Consider the following 25,350-nt stretch of genomic DNA (forward strand, 5'->3'; position numbering starts at 1 on the left):
AAAAAAAAAGTATTCATGAGAAAACTGTTAAAAATCAAAACTTAAAGTCCGTAAGTTAGTTAATCATATTGTATCAATGTAAATGTATGTCCTAGTTTCAATAATTATACTATAGCTATTTAATTAACATTAGCAGAAGCTGGAAGAAGGCTATATAGGAACTCTATTATTTTTGCAACTTATCTGTAGTTGTAAAATTATTTCAAAATAAAAATTTTTTGAAAAATTAAACAATAATACAAAAACAAAGAAGCATCCATAACATCAAATTTCTAGAGAATGCTCTGTTGCCTCCCTAATCTTTCAGCCGACTCCCCTGGAATTTATTTCCAACTGTCACTTACATAATAAGCCTCCTAAATGGGCTAAACTCAGGAGTGTACAAACAGAAAACAACTATGTTTCTCAAATCACTCCCAAGCCTGCCCTTTCAGAGCAGCCTTGTCCACTCCAAGCAACATCTGAAGCATATCTCATAGACTTTGAAATTACATTCGTGATTTAAAATCCATTAGGAAGTCTTACTGAAAGCTTCCTTCACACCCCGTTTGGGGTTTCCACCTGAATGCTGGTGTGGTGGTGACCCACAGTGCGGAGAGGAGATACTGTCCACTCTCTCTCCACCATCTTCACTTTCCTTCTCCTCACCTCACTGCTTCTGGCTTCTTTAGAGTCCAAGCGAGGGGAAAGGAGATTTAAGGAAAGGAACAAATGCATATTTTGTGGCAGATGCTGTTGCAATAGAGCAGACCATGGCCTTAATGCCAAAGAAACTCACAGGCTGGGTCTCTCTGGGGGAAGAGAATACATCTGTGGGTCTTTCCAAGGCCCATGGTGGGGACCACCAGCTGAAAAGCCCCCTTTAATGCCAATATACACTCACACTTCTCCCAAAAGTTTCTTGTGAACTCCTCAGCTCCTGCTTGGACATATGGCATATAACAGCTTATTGCTGAGATCCCTTCACCCCATAGGCAGCCCTCTTACTTCAAAGCTAGCTATTTTCCATTGTAGCTCCTGGAAAACACGTGTCCTCACCAGCACAAATGATAACACTGCATACAATTTGCCCTGCAGACCTCCCCACTCACCTAGAATTCTCACCAGTTTCCCACATCCCAAACTCACCAAGCAGGAAACAAGCCGCAGTTTCCATTTACTCAGGGCCTTATGCTCCAGAAAAACAACATATCCACTTCACGAACTTCCCCACCCTACTTTCCTCCAGTCCTAGAACATCACAGTGTCTCTTGAAGGCTTCCCTATAGGAAGACAAAGGAAAATGCCACAACACTGTCCACCACCCCAAAGATGCTCTTTTGTCCCTTTTCTCTGCATCAGCTGGAAGTATGTGATAGAGGTTGATAATCACTTGCACCAGTTTTCAGTTTCTAGTGCCGATACACCATTCAGTAATCTAGGGATACTTATCACCTTTTGTTGACAGCTTTGAAGTTTTGGGTACAATTTCAAGACATCATAAAAAGTCTCGTTGGCTATTCTGTTATCCTTAAAACATACTACAATGCCTTCCACATGAGCCTTCCATCCTCATCAGGGCTTTCTGCAGACCTCATACAATGGGAAACAGAGGAGCTGTGACTATTGGCAGAGTCCTACATCTGGGTTCCTGAGATAAGATTTTTGGAAAGATTCAAACTGCCAACTTTTGCAGTAGTTACACAATCACTTCTGGCTGACCCTCACACTGAATGCATTCCAGGAAACTGAACATTCCTTAGAGAAGCTATTATATAACTAAAAGAAAAAGAGTTGTAACGATGTGTAGGGATATCCTTGGAGGAGTTGAAAAATATATCAAATAAGAAGGAAAGAATTGAGAGGATAACTGAATATACTCAAAAGGCCACACTGTAGAGAGGGGATTTAAGTCACTATGAATTGTCTCAAAGACTACTTTATGGAAGCCAGTGTGGGGCTCAATAATAATTCATTCATTCACTGAGTTCCTGTGTATCTTTGGGCTCTGCACTGGGCTGGTGTTGCCACTAGGAATTCAGAAAAAAAAAAATCTCCTTAATGGGATAAGGTACCAGCAGAACAATTCTACCACCTGTATATCTTGCACATGAATATCCTGGATGACCACTGAGAAGGAAGCAGGGATGGCCTAAAATTGGGAAATAGGAAGAGGAAGGCAGTGAAACAACTGATATTTAGGATTCCTTCTACTCTTCCAGACCTAAAATTCTGTGTTCTGGAAGGCTCAGGGGTGAGACATGATGTCCTACTGGCAATGTGCATAAAATAGATGAGAGCAGGAAAGAACTGACTGAGTCACGGAAATTAATTTCAAACATAAAATAGGACCAAAAGTGCACCTCTCCACTATGAGAGGGGTGTTCAATACAGAGGACAATCAGACACAAGATTTTCATCAAGTAGACCTTGTCCAGCCAGAGGGAATTTAGGTAGCCAGTGAGTGACAGGAATGCAGAGAAATGGCTCACATATATACTTGTGGGGTTTTTTGTTTGTTTGTTTGTTTGTTTTGGTACTGGGGATCAAACTCGGGTCCTTGCACTTGCGCAGCAGGTGGCGAAACCACTGAGCTAAATCCCCGGCCCACATATATACTTGTACTGAAATGCAGAACCAGGAACAAAGATTTGTGAAACATATCCAACTAAATAGGATCTTTCCTGCCTCTTTATTGTGACTAAAGGAGAAAAGGTGCTTAAATAAGTTCTGGAAACATAAAAATTGTACTTCTTTCCTATAACCTACATATAAGAAAAAGTAAGGATAACAAAGCATAGAAAAATTTGCTGTGCCTGTTCCAAGACATGTGGGAGTAGCTGCAAGAGAAGCAGTAGAGGAAAGGGAGGTCAAGAGTTCCTGCCAGGTGAAGGACACCATCTTGCAACCCTCTTAACCCCACTTAGACTAAGAAGCAGAAACCAGCAGGTCCAGGGAGAAAAATCTCATACACTAGATTTCTATCCCTGCCATAATAAATTACCACAACTTTGATGGCTTACAACAGCACAAATGCATTAACTTACAGTCTATAGGGTCTAAGTCTACTAGGGGCCTCCCTTGGCTAAAATAAAGGTGTCAACGGTTGAGTTCATTCCTGGAAGCCCCAGAGAATAATATGTTTCCTGCTTTTTTGGAGTTCATTTAGTTGTAGGGTTGAGCACTACCACTTTTTGCTGGCTGTAGCTGAGGGCCAGTCCCAACTTCTAGATGTCACTGAATTCCTTGGCCTCGAGCCTTCTTCCTCCATCCTCAAGCCAGCCATGGTAGGGAATGTCCTCATGTCACATTTCTCTGACCCTTCCATAGTCACATCTTTCTCCCTGACTATAGTTGGGACAGGTCCATTTTGGAAGATTCCTATGGTTACATGGTTAGACTGGGATCACATGAAAAATTCAGGATAATTTCCCAACTTGAGATTCATGACTTTAATCACACCTACAAAGTCCCTTTTGTCAGGTGAGATAGTGCTATAGATTGTCCTTCCTAAAACTCATTTTGAAATCTGCTTGTCATTGTAGCAGTGTTGGGAAGTAAAGCCTTCAAGAGGCAATTTTGTCCCTGAGAATTTAATCCCTTTTCCAATGGAGTGAGTTAATTTTCAGGGGAACGAGTGAGTTCTCATTCTCTTGCATCTGGATTAGTTAAAAAGAGAGCAGGTAAAGCAAGGCCGCCCGCACTATTTTGTCTCTTCTACATACAGCCCTTTGCCTTTCCACTTTTCCACCATGTTATGACACAGCATGAGGACCTCACCAATCTTGAACTCCCATCCTGCAGAACCATTGCTAAATCAACCTCTACCTTTTATAAGTTACCTATTCTTGGGTATTCTGTTACAGTGACAGAAAACATATTTAGAAATTTCAGTGATTAGCATGTGGATATCAATGGACCTTTATTCTACCTACCACACAGGGCTTGACCTATTTTCCCTGGGGTTTGGGAAGTGTGGGAACTGGTGCCTGTTTCCATCAAAGAAGTCCAAATGGGAGAGGCTGGCTGCTGCTGTCTGTGATAGACAGCCAAGAGAGAACATTGAACTTCCAGAGCTTAATGGGACAAAATACTCTGCTACTTGTGGCCTGAGTGAATGCTGCACAGGACAGTGGGCTGGAATTGTCCCAAAATTACCACACCAGAGAGCTGCTTACCAGGGTGCAGACTGACACAGCAGAAAAGGCTACAGGGTGTGAACTCTGGAATAGAGATAAGGACATGTTGTAAGAAAGGGCCTCACACGGGTCAGGAAATTTTGCAATCGGAGAGGAAGTCTCCAAAGAGCCCACCAAAGCCCCTGTTTTGTGTGAATGTCAGACTTGAGCTGGGATTTGACTAGTGAGTACAGTTTTAATGAGTGGGAAAGGGAGAGATGGAAGCCCAGGACCAAAGCACTGAGGATGGAAGAGAGGCATAAGCAGAAAGGTAGGAATGAATAGGGCAGTTCCTGGCAAAGAGACCAGGGCTACTTGACAGGACCAAAACATAAGTGTCTGGAAAGTAAAAAAAAGATAGTTATCTGAGTGGAACAGAGTCCTTAAAATTAAAAAAAGAAATTTAGACTTATTACATAGTATAACAGACAACTATTAGTTTTTGTAAGCATTGATATGTCTTGGTCCATTTTTCACTGTTGTAACAAAGTACCTGAGTCTGGGTGACTTATTTTCAAAAGAGGTTTATTTAGCTCACAATTTTCAAGGCTGAAAGTTCAAACAGCATAGTATGGGCTCTAGTGAGGGCCTCCTGGAAGGAGGCATCATGGTGGGAGCAGTTCAAGGAGGTATCACGTGGCAAGACAGGAAGCCAGGGGTCAGGTGGAGTCTTTATAACAACCTTCTCACAAGAACTATCCAGAGACCCTTGAGAACTATACTAAATTCTTCTGAGGGCAGCTCACTCAATGACCCAACCTCCTCTTGCTAGGCCTCACCCCTTAAAGGTCCACCAGCTCAAAATACCACTACACTAAGGACTAAGCCTCCAACACATGTAGACAGATGACATGCAGATCATAGCAGAACACTAAAGAGTAAAATAGATTAGAGGAGAGAAGTAGGATTAAGACCATCAATTAGTAATCTGTTGCCAGATTACTTTTTGAACCAGATTACTTTCAGGGGACTCCATTTTTTGGACCTGCAACCTAACAAGGAGAAGTGTGCACAGCCCAACAAAACAAAATGGAACTGACTCTTCAACAACATGGATATGAACTATGTGAATCCACTTGCACTCAGATTTTCTTTCTGGAGGTCTGTGACAATTTGAAAAAACACAGATGATTGGGTAGCTCAGAAATATCAAAAACCAAAAGAAAAAGTTAGGTATATCACAGATGCATAAAATATAAAAATAATTGTCTATTTTATCATTTGCTACTATAAATTATATACAAATCTATTACCAAAAATTACTCACATAAATACAGAATGTGCACGGTATCATTCCTAGTTGAAAGAAATGTAAACCAACATAAAGATGGAGTATTAAACCTAATTGCATAAAATCAGCTATAGTACATACTGTACTGCCATAACTTCATCGTCACCCTCTGTTGCTATTGCCATGAGTTCAAGTGTTGCAAGTAGATAATGTGATCAAAAAATACGGTAAATAGAAGGTGAGCTGGTCCCAGCACCCGGAAGGAAGCTCCCCCACCGCCATCGCAAGCTGCTAGGGCAGAGAAGCTGAGCCACGCAGGCACCAGAAGCACCCCCCCCCACCCCGTGGAAATGAGAAGACACTTAAACAAGCCTCAAAAACAGACTTCTGGATCACCTACAGCAAGCCCAAAGGGAAACGAGATGGAACAATCTGATACTCAACCACCTGGACTCTCTGAACTGGAAAACAAAAGAGGATCTGGGAAAAATGAAATCAGAAATAATTACTCAGATAACAGCAAAGATTTTGCTCATGGTGCAAGACGTGATTAATAGATCTAGAGAGGACACAGATTTAAAAAATAGAAGATCTGAGGAACATGATGGGATCCCAACATAGGAAACAAATGGAATCCATAAAACAGGCGCAAACAGATTTCCAGGAGATTAAAAACTCCATCGAAAGTCTGTGCAGCAGAATGAACCAAATGTGAGGATAGAATTTCAGATATAGAAGATAAGATTCCAATTAGTGACCAGGAAAAGAAAAATTGCTTTAAAATTGTGAGGGAACACAAGAAATCAATCCAGCAGCTGCTAGATGATGCAAAGAAGACTAGCATAAGACTGATTGGAGTCAATGAAGAAAGAGGAGAGAGTGCAGATGACATAAAAAAACTGTTCACAGAAGTGATGGCAGAAAACTTCCCAAGGAGGGGAAAAGAACTGGACATACAGATAAGTGAGACAATAGCCTTGATCAAAACAAATCTACACATAGGCATATAATAGTTAGGATTCCAGAAATCCAACAGAAGAACAAAATTCTACAAGCACTGAGAGAAAAGAAACAAATCAATACAAAGAAAAGCCCATCAGAATCACAGCAGACTTCTCAATGCCAACCCTCAAGGCAAGAAGAGCTTGGAGTGATGTATTGCAAGCCCTAAAGGAAAACAGCCTCCAACCCAGATTGATGTACCCTGCAGGACTATCTTTCAAAATTGATGAAGAAATAAGATACTTCCATGACAAAGAGCACCTCAGGAACTTCATGAATACCAAACCGGCACTCCAAAAAATTTTATACAACACCCTAGAAAAAGACAATGAGGATCACAACCCCAGGAAGCCCAGCAGAATGAATCCATTGGGCATGACAAATTAAACACAAAGGGGGAGAATCCAACAAAAAGAAAAAGTCATGACAAGGCTTTTAAAACTTTTCACTTCATCTCCCTAATGAGTGTATAATTCAATCTTGTTATTGTACTGATTAGCATTTTTCTGATTCTAGAGTTGCACACCTTTCCTTGTGCTATACTGGCTATTCATCATCTTTTTATGTCTACTTTTTAAATGGGTTGTCTATTAATGAGCTGTAAGAGTTCTTTATATATTCTGGTCATAGGTTGTATGCATTGTTAATATGGTCTGTTTAAGGACTACTTTTCTTTTTAATGATGTCATTTAAAGTTCTAAATTTTGATGGAATCTCATTTATCAATTTTTTCTTTTATACCTCATGTTTTTTGTATTCTAGGAAGTTCTTGCCTACCCTAAATTCATAAATATTTTCCCTTATAATTTCTTCTTAAAGTTTTATACTTTTAGGCTTTCATATTTAGGTTCATAGATCCCTGCAAGTTATTTTCATGTATGGAAATAAAGGATTGAGGTTAATTTTTTATATACGGATACTAGGTGTTCTAGTGCCATTTGCTGAAAACACTATGTCTTCCTCGGCTCTTGAATTGAGTTTATATGCTATAAAATGCTAATGTTAAATAATCCTTCAAAGCTCAGTGGACCATATATGTGTGGTTCTATTTCTAGATTCTCTGTTTTATTCCAATGATCTATATGTCTTTCCTTACACCAACACTGCCTTGATTACTGTAGCTTTAGAAGAAGTCTTAAAATTAGGTACTAAATGTCTTCCAGCACTGTTTTTGTTTGTTTGTTTGTTTTAACTTTTCTAGGTCCTTTTTACTCCTACATAACTTTTAAATTTCAATATCCAGTTCTTCATTTATAGCACATATACATAGACCTGAATTTTTATATATACCTTGTGTTTTCTAATCCTGCTAAATTCAAATACAAGTTCTAGGGGCTCCTAGAGATTTCTTAGTATTTTCTCTGTAGATGATCATTTCATCTGCATATAAACATTTTACTTCTACCTTGCCAATCCTATCCTAATTGTGTCATTTTATTGCCAAACTATTTTGGTTGGGCCTAGGTTTCAAAGTTTAATGGACAGATAAAGTGTAAGCATATCTGCCCTTGTTCCCCACCTTAAGGAGAAAGCATTCTATCTTCTCCATTCATATAAGGCGTTCTCACTGGAAGTATGGAGTACATGCTTTTGATCTGTTGAGAAGGTTCTGTTCTACTTCTAGTCTCCTGATAGCTTTTACCATGAACAGCTGTAGAATTTAGTCCAATACTTTTTCTCCAACTAGTGACAGGATCATATGGCTTTTTCCTTTCCTCTGTTAAAACGATGACTTTTGGGGGTGGATCTTCCAGTGCTGAACCAACACTGCCATCCTTATAACAAAATCACTTTCTACAAACTGCCAAATCTGACTTCTAATAGTTTGTTTTGTTATACAAATTTCTATCCATGTTCATACTTTTTTCTTTATTATCTTTATCCATTTGTAGGATTAGCACAATGTTGATTTCCTAAAATGAGGGGATCTTTTTTCTGCTTTAAATGTTTGATATAATTTATCAGTTAAAATGTATATGAGCCTGTTGTCATATAGGTAGGTTTTCAAGCTAAGAACATACTTTCTTTAATAGGTGCTATTCAAATTTTATATTTCCTCCAGAGTTACTTTCATTAATTTGTCTTCCAAGATACTTCTTAGAAGTTGTCAAATTTATTTCAAAAAAGATTTTTGTAATATGCTTTCTATATCCTTTTAAATTCTGTAAAATCTGTGGTAATGTCTCCTAGATCTTGATATTGTAATTTTAAAAATGTATAGTTGATATTGTGTAATAGGAAGAAAAGGTCTAAAGGAGCAGGGGAAGTGGGAAGGTAGGAGAAAGGAAAGAAGGGAAAAGAAAAAATATGAGAAAAGGGAAAAAATGGAAACAAAGTCTTTGCAAATAGGGAAGGGAGGGCAGGGGAAGGGGAAAAAAATAGGAACCAAGATACTCACGTAATGATACAAGATCTCAATGATGAGTGTAACTGTATTTTATACCTAAAATGTACCAATAAACTTAATGGGAAAAATTTTTTTTAAATATATTGTAAATGTTTAATTTTTTTTTTTTTGTACTGAGGATCGAACTTGGGTCCTTGCACTTGCAAGGCAGGCAGTGAAACCACTGAGCTAAATCCCCTGCCCAAATGTCTAAATTTTTAAAAATTTATTACAGTAAAAGACACACTGTCATTAATCCCACTCAGAATATTTCCCGTTTAGTTACTTAGTTAACAGTATACTTACTAATAGTATATTTAGTTATGTGTGTTTATTCGAACACACTTTTCCCACTGTGTTTGCCACTTTCTGAAGCAGCTCTGAAAGTCTTCTTTCATGAGTGTCTTCAGTTGTGCTATCATGGCTGCTTCAGTGTCCTGAATCAACTGAAAACATTTACTTTTCATGGCCATTTTGACTTTGGCAAAGGGTCAGACATTGTACAGTGCCAGATTCAATGAATAAAATAAATGAGAACACACAGTAATGTTTTTATTCTACAGAAATTACTCTAAACATTTTTAATCTATTCAGAGCATCGAGGCAGCCACAAAAAGTCACTCATGAAAAAGACCTTTTAGAACTGCTTCACAAAGTGGCAAGAATGATGGGATAAGTGTGTTTGAAGCAAGGGGAAAATTTTTTTTTTTTTGGTACCGGGAATCAAACTCAGGATCTCACACTTGCCAGGCAGGTGTTGTGCTGCTAAGCTAAGAGGGAAATTTTTGAAGGAGATTAATGGCTATGTATCTTTTACTGTAATAACTGTTTAAATTTAAACATTCACTGCATATTTCAATCATATCTCATATCTGCTTAAAACACTATGTGATGCTGATCCTCTCTGCTGAGCAGTTTCTCTCTCACGGAAAAAGCGATCTCTCCTGGTTCTCTCATATTTTTCACCATGTTTGATACATATAGCACAAAAAATGTGTGTTAAATGACTGTTTATGTTATGATAAGCAGCAGGCTACCTGGTCAATAGCAGGCTATTAGTTAAGTTTTAGGGGAGTCAAAGGTAAACAAAATTGCTGAGCAGGCTATTGGCACTCCTAACCCCTGTGTAGTTCAAGGGTCAAGTACATTTGAACTGAGGATGTCCAAAAAAGATCTTTAGCTATTATAAGTACATTAGACATGAGGCAATGAGGTACTAGGACTTCTCTTAACCCTTCCTTCTTTTTCATAATACTTTCAAGACAAGGCTTCTGCAATCTTTCTGCAATTGGTCAATTCGGGGACAAGTATCCATCTACTTTCAAACTCTTTTCTCAGTTTATACAAGCTTCTGAAACACCAACCGTTTTAAAATCAGGGTGTACAGGGCTGGGGATATAATATAGCTCAGTGGCCGAGCTTGTGTTTAGCATGCTTAGTGCCCTGGGGTTGATCCCCAGTGCTTCAATAAAATAAAATAAAATCAGAGAATGCTTATCACTCAGAGTGTGGGATTGTGAAACTTAAGATAATTGCCTGTTACCAAAAAAATGAAAGGCATAATAATTACTTTTTCTTTTAAGAAATATTCTTTCATTAAAAGAAGGCCACTGGCTAATATCAGAATAGCAATTGGTACCAGCCTGCTGTATTTACCACTATAAAGAGAAATCTTTGAAACTATATACAGGGATGAAGAGAAAGAATGCCAAAGAAAAGGACCATATAAAAATTAAAATAAAGAAAACAAATGATAACTAAAATAACAAAATACACTAGAAAGTAACCCAATTCTTAAAGATTTATTTTCAATGTAAAGTTAGAATGCAAATAATAATAACATTTTTTCATCTCTGTATTAAAGATATAACCACATTGAAGAAAAACCAATTAAAATGCAACACTTTAACCCTACTGTTCTATTTTCACTTTTTTGTATGTTTTGTGTCTGGTACCATTTTGCCCTTTCCCATTTACATACATATTATACACATGTAACCAGCAACTTGGGGTACAAAATAAGATCTTGTTTGTTTTGACACTCAAATTAACTCCTTTCTCCTATACCACTTAGAGTCCAAATGTTGTTCTTCACTTCTTGTTACTCTGAACAAGCAAAGGACTTCAAAGGCCGAGGTCAGTCCTCGTTCTGTGGCCCTGAAAGAGAAAACAAGGCTGTGAAGAACGTAGAAATGCATGCCTACTGCATCAAGTCCTTCAATATCAACTATAAATGTTCTCCTCCTACAACAACAGGGCTACAGTTGTCAGTGCTGGCCAAAACTCCAGACTCCCTCTTTTATGTGAGAACCCTTCCCTGAAGATGTCTGCTCCTTTCTCATCAGTTGTCTTTCCTCAAACCTTGATAGTAACAGTCTCTTGACTTTGAATCCCAAAGAGAAAATTTCAGATCTCCCTGAAGACTTCGGAGCCCCTAGGCCAGTGGTAAGCGAACCTGTGGTACAAGTGTTATTTGGTTTTCTTTCAAGGCAAAAGATATTAATGTGTGAGTTATTTTTTCTGAATTAAAAGCTCAGTGTTCAGGTTTAATTACAGTGTTGACACTTTGTGGTAAGTGGGTTTGGGGCTGCAGTTTGGGCCCTCATCTCTACAAGGTTCACCATGGGTGCCCGAGGCCAATTTGCCTACCTCCTTTTTAGCAATCTTCAAGTTCTCTAAAATAAGGGGTGTTAGAATCTATCCAGGTGTTGATTTTTGCCCTGCTAAGTCAACATCCACTAACTTCTCATGCCTCTAACTAAAGTGGCCCACTTGGGGCTTATCCCACACAAAGGAAGTCTGCTCCAAGTGACCTGATGTCTCCATCACAAGAAACAGAAGTGGTTGGCCTCTTTAGGTGGTGAGTGTAAGGTCAGACTGAGGCACAATTGAGACCACCAAGGCAGGCAAAGTTCAAGCAACTGGCAAAGAGTTTATTGCCATCTGGGTGTAGATGGGCCAAAGGTGAAAAGGACATTGGCACTGAGAGGAGGATGAGAGTAGTTGACATGAGGGAGTTTAGGTAGGGGAGGGGCACTGGTCAAGAGGGTAGAAAATTTTAGAGTCCCATGGGTGATGGGCCTGGGGCTGGCTGATAAATAGGGTGGGGGTAAGAGCAGCAGGGTGGTGGTCTCCAGGGGTGTCTGGACCTGCAGATGTTGCTTGGTGGGGCAGGCTACTTATCTCAAACCTGGGCCTTGGCTTACTGTTATCCTTTGCACCTTGCAGTATGAGTAACTACATTGCCTGGGAAGATTTTCTCTTCTGCCTGGGCTGGGATTTGACAATGGGTACTTGATTAAAATACCAGCAGTAATCATCATGATCATTGTTAAATAATTAAACTTAGCCCACATAATTCTAAGCATAATATGCATATTATTTTGTATTCTGCTTTTTCCACTTATATTATATTAAAACTTTGACTCTATGCCTTCTTCTACCAGCCTCATCTTCCACAAGGTTGGACACTTCTCCATTCTCTCCCTGATGAGTTTTTTTAGCTCCCAAAAGCTACTGCAGCCATATCCACCAGGTCATACATTTGTTTGGACATTCAGTAATTAGGTATTGATCACATAGGCCCCATGCTAGGTGCTGGGAATGCATCAATCAGTAGACTGCAGCCCCTACCTCTGAAAGGTATTATAGGAGAGCAAAAGCCAAAATATACAGTCACAACACTGGGGAGAGCTTTACTAGAGACTACCCCATTCAAATGGACAGAAGAGAGTGACCACGAGAGAAAGAAGGAAGTTCTTAAAGGTGGGAGTCTGCTTGAGAGGGTCTTGAAGGATAAATATGACTTTTCTGGAAAAGATGAACACTTCAGGCAAAAGGCAGATGACATGCACAGACTTCGAAGAGCTCCAGTGGTATTGTTACAGCTAGAGCCAAAGACACGAGTAGGAAAGTAACCAGGAGAGAAAGGCATGGGCGTCATCATGAAATTCTTCCTGTGCCATGCAAAGGACTTTATGCTCCAGGCCAGGGTCTGCAATTATTTTCTGTGAAGGGCCAGGTAGTGTATATTGTAGGCTTTGCAAGCCATGTCGCCTCTGCTCAAACCACTCACATTCTGCCACCGTGGCACAAAAGCAGTGCTTATAGACAATGTATAAATAAATAAGCATGCTGTGTTTCAACAATAGGTTATTTATAGGCTCTTAAATTTGAATTTCACATAATCTTCATATGTCATAAAATATTATTATTCATTTCATTTTTTTAACACTTAAAAATGTAAAACACATGGAGCCATAGAAAAGCAGGCGGCAGGCTGAATTTGGCTGACAGGCTGAAGGTTGCAGACTTCTGCTCTGGGCCAGTGAGTCCCAAACTTCACTGTGCATTAGAAGCACCTGGGGAATTTCAAAAGCTCTCCATGCCCAACATGCAGGGAAAACAAATCAATCATAATCTCCAGGCGCGGGAACCAGGTGGGTCACTTTTAAACCCCAGATGATTTCCATGTACAGCAGTTTGGGAACTACAGCTTCAGACTGAAAGAGCCACTAAAGAAATGTACTGTTTTAAATGAACGAATGATATACAGATTTGGGTTTCAGAAAGAGGACTCTAAGCTGATGAAAAGAGGTGTTCACTGATAAGAAAATATGTTCACTGTATATACATATTGTTCAACACAAAAAGCAGGTTACAAACTACATGTTATGATCCTATTTTTGTTAAATATAAAGATATTTAATTAGAAAAATAGAAAAAGGAAGGAAAAGTTTGGAAAGCATAATAGAAGGTAAACTGTTTATCTCTGGTTGATAAGGGTAATTTAATTTTTCCCCATTTTTAGTATTCGCATTTTCTAACAACACAAATGTTTTCCTTTTTATTAAAGGTTAAAGAGAACAAAAGGGTTCATATAAAATGAAAAGATAAGAAGCAAGAGTGAGAAAGAAGAAGAGAGAGGACAAAGAATAGGATTTGAGTATACACGCTGAATATTCCTAATCCCTGGAAATCTAAAATTTGAAATGCTCCAAAATCTGATGATTTTTTTTTTTTTACACAGGGTCTTGCTACGAAGCCCAGGCTGGCCTCCAATTCATAATCCTCCTGCTCTGCCTTCTGAGTGCTGAGATTTAAGTGTAAATTTTTGTGCCCTGACCTGATGCCATGAGTGGAAAGTTCCACGCCTGACTTCATGTAACTGACAGATTGAAGTCAAAACACAGGTGCCATAAAAATATTGTATAAAACTACCTTCAAGCTCTGTGCATAAAGTGTATACGAAACATGAATAAATTTCATGTTTAGACTTGGGTCCCCTCTTCCAAGATATCTCATGAGGTATACGCAAATATTCCACAATCAATGAGAAACATTTCTAGTTCCAAGCCTTCCAGATAGGGGATATTCAATCTATACTTGCTTAGTACAGAAGGTACTAAGAACCAAACAGAAGAAACAGGTAATTAAAGGAACCAGAAGATAAATCATGAAAGCTGAACTAAAACAATGGCAATGGAGAAAGAAATTGAACACATTTAGACACTAGGAACCACCTAAGTTAGCTGGATTTTTCACATAATGATGTGGACCTCAATCCCACCCTCAGTCAGAGAGGTGTTAGAGGGAAAGAGAGAGAATGAAAACACAGCTTGCAACGAAGCCAGTCCTAACAACCTCAGCTCTTTGAGTCCTGATTTCTTTACCTCCTCTCCCCATTAAATTCCAGCTAACAATGAGTCCAGCTCCAGTCTTTGGAGAAGTGGTACTTTTCTAAGTGTTGAAGCAAAAGAAGATAGATAAAATGATCACTAATTTCATCATGGAAAAGTGAAAAACTTGTGCTAAACCAAAAAAAAAAAAACAACAAACCTCAAATGGATAGGAATATAGCAGATGAAGTATTTATAGTAACTGTATTAGTTTGGATTCTATAACCAACTGTACTTATGTACATATTTCCTAGAGAACCAGGGAAGCCAATGGCTTCTCAGTTCAAGAAGCGAGAAGCCTCAGAACAAGAGGACCCAATGATGCAGGCCAAGACCAAGGCCGAAGGCATGGAGGCCCCTTGGGGAATCCCTGGGGCAAGACACGGTGAAAGGCTAACAAATCTGAACTCTGATGTCCCCAGATGATGGCAACAGCAAAGATACACTCCCTCAAAAATGCTCGAGCATGCACACATGAACTTCCCCTTCCTCCTGCCTTCTGTTTCATGCAGCCTCCAGCCTACATGGGGTGGAGCTGCCATATTCTGGGCAGGGCTTCCCTGTCGGGAGCAATGCTACATAATTTTAGGGAAAAATAATTTGATTAGGCCTAGTTCTCCTGCCTACAGCCCAGCTATGGAATTCCGAGACATAATTCCATTTTGGCCTCCGGTCACAACTGAGACCTCAATGATCCCGTGATGCTGTGATGCTCCAGGACAAGAAACACCCTAGGAGCTGAAAACATCCTGGGAGGAACAAACATCTACTCAGTTCCTCATTGTTCTTGGATTGTTACATCTTATTTATGCAGGATGTACTGAACTCTCTGCAAGTCATTTGTTACATTTGTTTCTCCCTGAATAAAAGGTGCGGGAAACTGGGGGCTCTTGTCTTTGCTGACCAGAGCAGCACTGATCAGACCCAAAGCTCAGCTTTTTCTCAGTCTCATTTTTCTACCTTTCCTGTAAAAGTTAACTCGCCTGTGCTGCCGTGGCTCGCAGGAGACTAGGACTCACTGCAGAGGTTCTAGTAACGCCCCCTTTCCCTGTTCCCTACATTTCCCCACTCAGTTCACTGACCCCACACCAATCTTGCCAGAAATGCACTCACCAAAACACCCACCAGTATGCTTTACCAATTTTCTAGGCAGCTCTCAATCCAGTTAAGATGACAACCAAGATTAACTATCACAAGTACTTTCTATTAGTCAGCTTTCTGTTACTGAAACAAAATATCTGAGGTAATAAACTTAAAAAGATGAAGAGTTTATTCCTGTTCACAGTTTTAGAGGTTTTAGTTCATGGTTTCTTGTCCCTGTGGCTTAGGGCCCATGGTGACGCTGGAGCAGAGGTCCTTAATCCTTGATATATCTTTAATCATGTGGAGCTCTTTAAAAATTAGGTTCCACCAAAAACCTATTAATTCCAAGGCGGGGGGGCCAGCATCATAATTTATGAAAGCTTCCTATGAGATTCTAATGTTCATCCAGGTTTGGGGGACACTACAATAAAGTCCTATATCTATCATCTCTGCCCACTCCTTCCTTACTCATCTCCAGGTGAGAAATTCATCTGCCTCATGAGTGTTGAGAGTATAACGTACACTGGTTCATGTTCCTTCATTGGGTAGAATATTCTTTAAAAAGCAGCACACCGTTTCTTACAAAGTTAAACATACACATCATATAATCCAACAGTCACAAGGTTGGCATTTACCTCAGATAAATGAAAAATTAGTCTCCACAAACCCCGTACACAAATATTTAGCAACTTCATTCATAATTGCCTAAAACTGGAAACAGCCTAAATATCCATCAACTGGTGAATAGATAAACCAATCGGTGTACATCCATACAATGAAAGACAACTTAGCAATAAGAAACAATCTACTGACACATGCAACGTCATGGATGCCACATACTATACAATTTTACATATAGAACATTCTATCCAGGTGTTATGGTACACACCTGTGATCCCAGCACTTGGGAGGCTGGGGCTGGAGGAGCTCTATTAGTTTGAAGATAGCCTGGGATACATAATGAGTTCAAGGCCAGCCTGAACTACATAGCAAGACCCTGTCTCAAAATAAACAAAAGAGAAAGGCCGGGGATCTAGCTCAGTGGTTCTGCAGCCTGTCTTGCAACTGCAAAGACCTGACTTCAATCCCCAGTACCAAAAAAACAAAAACAAAAGAGAGAACTTTCTGGAAACAAAACTATGGGGAGAGAGAGAAGAGGAGAATGACTGAAAAGATAATCAGAAGGCAGTCCCTGTCGTTATGGGAATGCTATGTGATACTATATATTTGTCAAGACACATTCAACTACACATTGAAAATAATGAGTTTTGCTGTATTTAAATCAGATGCATCCATTTCTTTAAAACAATACCAAGTTGTGCTTTTTATGCTCACTATTAGGGCTCACAAGTGTGAGGTGGCGATTCTGGGTATATGAGTCTGCCTCTAAATGCTCAAACTCCACCTCTGGTCAGTTAACCCAGATTCTAGAACATGCAGCAAAAGAGGCCTGGCATTAGGTACAACCACATTCTCCAGTCCACTTTACAACCACAAGCCTATTTCCACCTCCTGAATAACCCCTAATCCACATCTCAAATGTTTCTGAATTCAGAAAGTGGGAAAGGAGCATGATGAATCCGCACTCCAACTCTCCCCCACCTCTTGGCATATTGACCAGGAAATCTTGAGACTGATCTTACACCAGGGCAACTGAAACAGCACATGGGGAAACGCAGGCAGAGGGACTTCTATGCATGTTGACCACTGTAGGCTGCAGCACATTATACTTTGGCTGACGTTTACAGACACAAGGCTAGTTTTTACTGGTAGTACAGTTTGTTCTGGCAGATTTACACTTAAGCAGAGCAAATCAAAGAATAGGTCACCAGGAAAAGAAAGTATTTTCATATCATGGAAATCTTACAAAACTTCATTTTATAACATTATTAAGCATGAGTGGAATCATTTTTCCTTTCTTTATTCTTAGAAAGGACAGCAACCAAGGACTTGAAATTATAAAAGACGTCAAGTGTGCATGGACCAAAGAGAATTGGCCTTTTTCTTGTAGTATCTGGTATTTACAGGTGGTGATAATTCAGCAGACTGAAGTTCTATTCCTCTCCATGTTGTTTTAGGGCCAAGTAGTAAGCTGATTATAAATCTCTTGAAACTGTTCGGCTGGTCCACAATAACTTGTGACTTTCATAAATCCACTGTATTTTGGTTTTTACTTTATTTTACAGGGCCAAGTTTTGCCTTCAACCATAAAGGAGTAAAAAAGCATTCCAATGGATAAACAAAACAGAATTGGAATACAGTGTACAAACCTTGTTTAGTCCTGGTTCAAAGAACAAAAATTTTAAAAAACAATTCTAGAAAACACATTTAGAGATGACTAAGGAAATTTGAATGTAGACTATTAAATTATAGTATTCAGAAATTTGTCCGTTTTCTTTGATGTGATAATGATATGTTGTTGTATAGGAAAATACCTTTATTTTTATGTTATAAATGCTGAACTATTAGGGGCAAAGTGTTCTGATTTTTATAATTTGCCTTCAGACAGTACAGAAAAGTATATATTTTGTATAATTTTATACACATATACATTCATAAACATAGATATTAAAGATATACACTTATAAATATACATGTACATGCAGATATAATGTACAATTCAAATATAATTAAATATTACTGTTGAATATAGACATTAAGTGCTCAATATTCTTTTCTTCCAACTCTTCTTTATATCTAAAAGTTTTCATAGTAAAAGATTAGAGAAGAAGAATATAGGTAATCATTCTACATGGGACCTGCTATCCTTCTGGCATGAGGAAGAGAAATAATAATGAAATTATTATAAGCCAAGTAAAATAAAATTATCATAAATCAAAGATTAAGAATAATTTAAACACAACAATCCATGAATATACTTAACACTACCAAACTGCACAATCAAAAATGATGAAGATGTAAATTTCACACAGTCTGTGTTTTACTACAGTATTTTTTAAATCTTTAAAAATTAAATTTCAAACTGAAAAAAAAATTTATCTGTACATTATCTGTTTCTGGAAATCTGTTTTGCTCAGAAAATAAGGAAAGAAATGCACTGATTCTAAAAGATGTGTTTCAGCTTTACTAGGAGAGCAAAAATAGAGAGCAAGAAACAGAAAATAAAAGAACACTGGTTGATTAGGTTACACTCTCAAGAAAAAGAGAGAATTCCTTAGGAGAAAGCCTGAAGCCCTGGAGAAAAAATTAAAAATAAGAAATCTTCACAGTCAGGCCAGACAACCCCAAGAAAGGATATATATTTCAATCCTATTGTCCATAAAAATTGCACCATAAAATGAAAACAGGAATTGATGCCAGAAAGCAAGTCCTTGCATAAGAGGGGCTAGAGGGTCAGGGAGAAACTTAAAGTGACCCCTGTTATGGGCTGAGTTGTGTCTCAAAAAAATTCTCTATTGAAGCCCTTTTTTTTTTTTTGAGATGGTCTCACTATGTAGTCCAGGCTGGCCTTGAACTCAAGGTGATCCTCCTGCCTCAGCCTCCCAAGGGCTGGGATTACAGGCATATGCCAACACATCTTGTTGAATTCCTAACTCCTACGACCTCAGCATGTTTCCTAATTTGAAAGCAGGTTGTAATTGGTTAAAATAAAGTCATATTGGAGTAGTGAACTTATAAAAACAGGAAATGTAGACACGGGCTGATATGGTTCAGATCTGAAATGACCCTCAAAAGTCTCATGTGTTCAGAGATGGGGCTTTTTCCAAAAAGGTGATTAAATCATGGAATCACTCAAATCGTCAGTGGATTCGTACACTGATGAGTTAGAAGGTGGGGCCTGGTCGCAATAGGTGGATAATAGGGGCATAAGCAGAAGAGTATGTTCATTCTCTCTCTCTCTCTCCTTACTGCCATGGGTTGAGCAGTTTTCTACCTTGGAGCCAGCTAACCATGGACTGAACTCCTAAATATATGAGACAAAATAAACCACTTCTCCTTTAAGTAGTGGATGCCAGGTATTTTGTCCCATGACTGGAATGTGACTAATACACAGGCACAAACATGTACAGAGAGAAGATGATGTAAAGAGACGCATGGAGAACACAGCCATCTACAAGCCACGACCTGGAACACACCCTTCCCATACAGCCCGCAGAATAAACTGACCTTGCCAAGCCAACTTCCGGCCTCCAGAATGAGGACAACTGACGTGGTACTGTGTACAGCAGCCCTAGCAGACTGATATACCCTCAAAGGGATCGCAGGTCAGAAAACTACTCTGAAGCTAAAGTTGTTGGAGTCCATCAGGAGAGGAATCAGGGAGGTACTCTGAAGAGCGGGAATGCTACACCAGCCAGTTTTGCCAGAATATGTGGGTAGGTCTGAGAAGGAAGGCTGAGACAGAGATTTCCAGAACCCTTAAAACCTCACCAAGTTTCGAGATGTCGTGGCTGTCTTTGTTTACTTATTTGGGGCAAAGCTGGGAATCAAACCCAGGACCTTGCACACGCTAGACAAGCACTCTACCACTGAGCAGCATACGCAGCCTGACATGGTTATTTTTAAAAGACATTTCTTTTGTTCTGAGAAAATAAACCTGGAGATTTTATGGGAGAATATTTCTTAGATATGGGATTACACATTTGAGGAAGTTTAAGGTAGGAAGTATGTAGACAATGAATGCTTTAGGCAAAGCCAGAACTCCTTAACTTCAAATCTCTCACTAGGTAGAAAAGCCAGAGGAGAAAAATCTAGGAGAGTATTTTAGGAATAGAGAAGTCTGATCCAGGAAGAAAAGAAAAAGGTAAAAGAAAGACACTCTACCTTTTTACCAAGATGGCACCGAAGGCGAAGAAGGAAGCTCCTGCCCCTCCCAAAGCTGAAGCCAAAGCAAAAGCTTTGAAAGCCAAGAAAGCAGTGCTGAAAGGCATACACAGCTACAAAAAGAAGAAAATACGCACGTCACCCACCTTCCGCGGTCCCAAGACACTGCGGCTCCGGCGGCAGCCGAAATACACTCGGAAAAGCGCCCCCAGGAGAAACAAGCTTGACCACTATGCCATCAAGTTCCCCCTGACCACAGAGTCGGCCATGAAGAAGAGAAGAGAGGACAACAGCACACTCGTATTCATTGTGGATGTCAAGGCCAACAAGCACCAGATCAGACAAGCTGTGGAGAAGCTCTATGACATGGATGTGACCAAGGTCAACACCCTAATCAGGCCTGATGGAGAGAAGAAGGCGTATGTCTGACTGGCTCCTGATGATGATGCTTTGGATGTTGCCAACAAAATTGGGATCATCTAAACTGAGTCCAGCTGACTAATTCCAAATACACAGGAAAAAAGAAAGACTCTCTGATCCAGCCTCATTAGCTTTGTTTATGTAGAAATGAAAAGATATAAATGAAGAGGTTAGATTTCCATTTTTCTTAAAACTCAGCTGACTTCCCTCAAAGGAACCATGGAGGAAGATGGACCAGCAGATCATACCCCATCACTGGCAGAGGGTTGGTGAAGAAAGTGGTTTTTGTTCCTTGAAGTATTCAGAAGTTAGGCCCAGAAAAAGGAAATACAGGTCCAAAGAAGAGCCCACTGTAGATGTACTGATTTTCACCAGGCTTATAGGAACACATCAGAGACATCAATAACAACTTCAACTCAAGAATCTGATAAAGGAGGAGAAACTCCTATGTCTGAGCTACATAGTGATAGTCAGCCCTGTAAAGGGCCCACTAGTATTTTAGCTTTTGTGGGCTGTAGAATCTTTGTTGCCACCATTCAACTCTCCCTTGAAATAGAAAAGAAAGCACAGGCAATACAGAAATGAATGGACATGGAATCCCAAAAGAACATTATTCTTGGACATCAAAATTGGATTTCATATCCTTTTTATGTATCATAAAATGTTATTCTTTTGATTCATTAACCATTTAAAAATGTAAAAACCAAGGGTCGGGGATTTAGTTCAGTGGCCCTCCACCTACCTCACAAGTACCAGGTCCTGAGTTCGATGCCCAGTACCAAAAAATAAAAAGTAAAAATCATTATATCTCATAATAAATATAATATTAATTTAAGTAAAATTTAAATGTAAACTGAAATTTCACAATCTAAAAATAAGCAACAGGTTAGATTTGGCCCATAGACCGAAGTTTGTACATGATGTTAGTCAGCTTTCTATTGTGGTGCCAAAATTCCTGAGAGTAAGAACATTAAGGAGGATGGATTTCTTTTGGCTCACGGTTTCAGAGGTTTCAGTCCATGGTCAGGTGGCTGCATGTTTCCCAGCCTGTGGCAAGGCAGAAACATGGTGGCAAAAGGATGTGGTAGAGCAAAGCCACTTACCTCATGGCTGAAAACATAAAAAAGAGCCTGGCAGGTGGGGGCTAGGGACAAAATGTACCCTTCAAAGTTACACCCCCAGTGACTTACTTCCTCCACCTCCTAATAGCCCATTCAGCTATGAATTGATCAATGGGCTGATTCATTGGTAAGGTCAGCCTCCTCCTAATCTGATCACCACTCTAGGCCCCGCCTCTGAACATTGCTGCAATGGGAATTAAGCCTTCAACACATGAGCCTTCTGGAGGACATTTTAAGTCCAAACCGTAACACAGACCCTTGGCCTAGGCAATTCCAAAGCAAGAGCTGTGGTATTCCTAGTAAAGGACTCAAAATAGCTGTCACTGGAAAAAGTGGAGGCAGTGTCCTACAAAGCTCACATTCATCTCTGCCACGGCAAAGCAAAAACAGCTCAAAATGATTTGAATGTGCTGAAAAAGAAAGGATACTTTAAATAATTGTCTAAGCATGTCACCCTCTTAACTCTCTAAATTTTACAAATCCCATTCCCTGAGACAAGTGGCACTACACATAGATGTCCCCTCAAAAATGCAGTGTACATGGGGCCCAGACACATAGTTAATCCATAATTAATCTCTCGAGGAACACTGTCCTGAGTTCATCTTTGTTCATCATGGATATCCTTGTGAGACTGAGCGTAGAATAACTTTCTCTTTCCATTTATGTATTTCCACTCTCTCTGCTTCCTTCAAATACCACTGTCTGGTCAGGAACATACTAAGTTCAAGGCTCTGGGAAGATTATCTTGGTTACAATGTTTCCACATGTCCCAGAGCAGAAGCACAAGACAAAGCAAAGGACAAAGTTTCCACCAGGAAGTAGCACATAACATTACTCACATTTTATTGACCAATGAGAGTCACATGGCCTCAGCCACCCTACGGGATCCTGAAAATGGAACAGCCCTGCCAACGGTCCTGAATGGGGGAAGGGGGCTGGGTCCATCTTGGAGAAAAGTGGTCCTCAGGCCATGGGCAATTTCCAAAAAGAGTTAGCTGCTGGAGAATGTTAGCTAACTATATCTAATCCCAGCCGCAGGAGTCCATTAACTACATCTCCCTCCCCGCAAAACCCTAGGGTGACACATTAATTATGCATTCCCTTCTGGTTTTCAGCAATGTGCTGTGCCCTGGAGGTACTGCTGCTCTTATGGTAAACTCTCGGTGGATGAAAAGACGGAGAAACAAGCGAATCTAAATATTTGGTGAATGAGTTCTCAATTTTTTATATTGAGATTCTCAAAATTTCTCCCCTTGGTGATTTAAGATGAGTGGATCCTGTTGTACCTTTTCTTTTAAAAAATGTATTTTTAGGGCAGAGGTTGTAGCTCAGTGATAAAGCACTTACCCAGTGCATATGAGGTCCTGGGTTCAATTCCCAGCACTGTAATACATATATATGTGGGACTTTTTTTTAAGATACATTTGGTGGCCGAGCATAGTGGTGCACACCTGTAATCCAACACTCAGGAGGCTGAGGCAGGAGGATCAATATGAGTTCAAGGCCAGCCTGGGCTACATAGTGAGTTCAAGGCCAGCCTGAACTGATAGTGAGACCGGGTCTCAAAAAAAAAAGATACATTTAATTCTGTATTCATTCTTTTTTTTTTTTTTTTTTTTTTTTGGTACCAGAGATCGAACTCGGGACCTTGGGCTTTCAAGGCAGGCCCCAGAACCACTGAGCTAAATCCCCAGCCCATCTACATTCATTCTTAATAAAATAATTTACATTAAGCTAGGAAAAGAGAGTTCCTTAATTTGAAGAGGAATTTCTACAAAAAAACAAATCTTATTCTTTTTGACTATTTTTCATCTATGTTGAAAATTTTCAAGCATGCACAAAAACATAGAGAACATAAATTGATGAACACTGTGTACCTATCATTCATCAACAATCATCACCCTGTGCCTAATCCCCAAATATTGTGAAGTAAAAATTGGACCACAACTTCACAACACTCAGGCGCAAGATGTAATGATGCCTACTTTTATCATCACTAATGAACACTGCCCTGGCTACCTCCAGTCAGTCCCAGGTATATATATACCTGGTATTTAGATATATACCTTGGTACAAACCCAAGGCAATACATTGGCTAATTCATATTTTCAGAAAGGTGGGGATAAGATTAACATAAAAATCTACAGCGTGTCTCAAATGAGCAAAAAAATCTGTTAAAACATAATGGAGAAACCCATCCTTGGGTAAAGGTACCCTCAATCTGAACTGACTGCCTCACCAGCTGCTACACTTGTAGGATACCTGGAGCTGTCTCAACTACACCCCACTCCCCACCCCCCGCAGTGTTCTGCATGTCAGGAAGGACAGTGACAGCAAATGGGAGCTTGTGCTGGAGTCGGACTGCCTGAGTTTGAACTCCACTCTGTCACATGCCAACCATGTAATCTTGGTAAATCTCTCCAAACCTTAGTGTTCTCATCTGTAAAATAAGGATAAGCACATTTGCCTCGAGAGGGTGTAGGAAGAATTAAGCACATTGTTGGTATAGGTAAAATATTTGGTACAGTGTTAGTTGTGTCCCATGCCCCCATTTCATGGTGAGACGGCATGCTATTTCAACCCTCAGGAATTCTATGAGGTATATATGACTGCATTCGTTTGGAATTCAGAGTTCTAAGAGCTCACCTGCAGTCGAATACCTGCTAAGAGGCAGAGATGTGCTTGTAATAAGACCTGCCAAAGACCAAGTCTTTTTCTTGCGCTGTTTTTTTTTTTCAGTGCTGGGAATGGAAACTAGGACCTTACCCAGGCTAGGCAAGCACTGTACCACTGAGCTACACCCCAACACTATTTCTACATTTTTTAAACTCCTACACGGCACAATATGGAGGTTAAGACCACAAGCTACAACCGAGAGCATTATTATTGCACACCTGTCATCCCAGCTACTCAAGAGGCCTAGGCAGGAGGATCACAAGTTCAAGGCCAGCCTGGACAACTTAATGAGGCTGTCTCAAAATAAAAAATAAAAAGGGATGGGACGTAGCTCAGTGGTGAAGTGCCTCTGAGTTTGATCCCCAGTACCAAAAGAAAGTACCAGGCTGAAGACAAAAGGTCCCAATCTCCACGTGAGTTCTGTGAAGTTACCACTTTTCCCGTTTTACTACTGAGGAAGAAGGAGCTTCTCAAGGGCAGGACTCATGTTAAGTCATCGAGCGGACAGAGATAAGATTTGACCCATATTCTGCAACAGCTCTCCAGGTCAGCAGAGCAGCAGGGTTTGGCTAATGAGCCCTCCATCCATGGACCATCCACTCCATTTCGGCAATAGCTTCCTATCTCCTATGGGATTATATACATATTTTTTTAATGAATGTATTTTTTGCTACCTAAGTAAATTTGGGACTACTAATCTAAGCAGTGAGAGTTGTAAAATCACAGATTTTGTGTATCAGGTGTATTTCGTATAAAATACCTTTTAAAGTATAGTCATTTCCTAGGACTGCCATAATAAATTACTACAAAC

At 39.7% G+C, this 25,350-nt stretch overlaps 1 pseudogene; it reads left to right on the top strand.

Annotated features, from left to right (window-relative positions):
• Window positions 1-19,663: 19,663 nt before the first annotated feature.
• LOC101725129 (large ribosomal subunit protein uL23 pseudogene) lies at window positions 19,664-20,805 on the top strand (annotated as a pseudogene).
• Window positions 20,806-25,350: the final 4,545 nt, after the last annotated feature.

This window comes from Heterocephalus glaber, unplaced genomic scaffold, assembly GCF_053883595.1.
Source record: "Heterocephalus glaber isolate CG9 unplaced genomic scaffold, H.glaber_assembly_v1.0 deba00001572, whole genome shotgun sequence".
Taxonomy (NCBI): Eukaryota; Metazoa; Chordata; class Mammalia; order Rodentia; family Bathyergidae; genus Heterocephalus; species Heterocephalus glaber.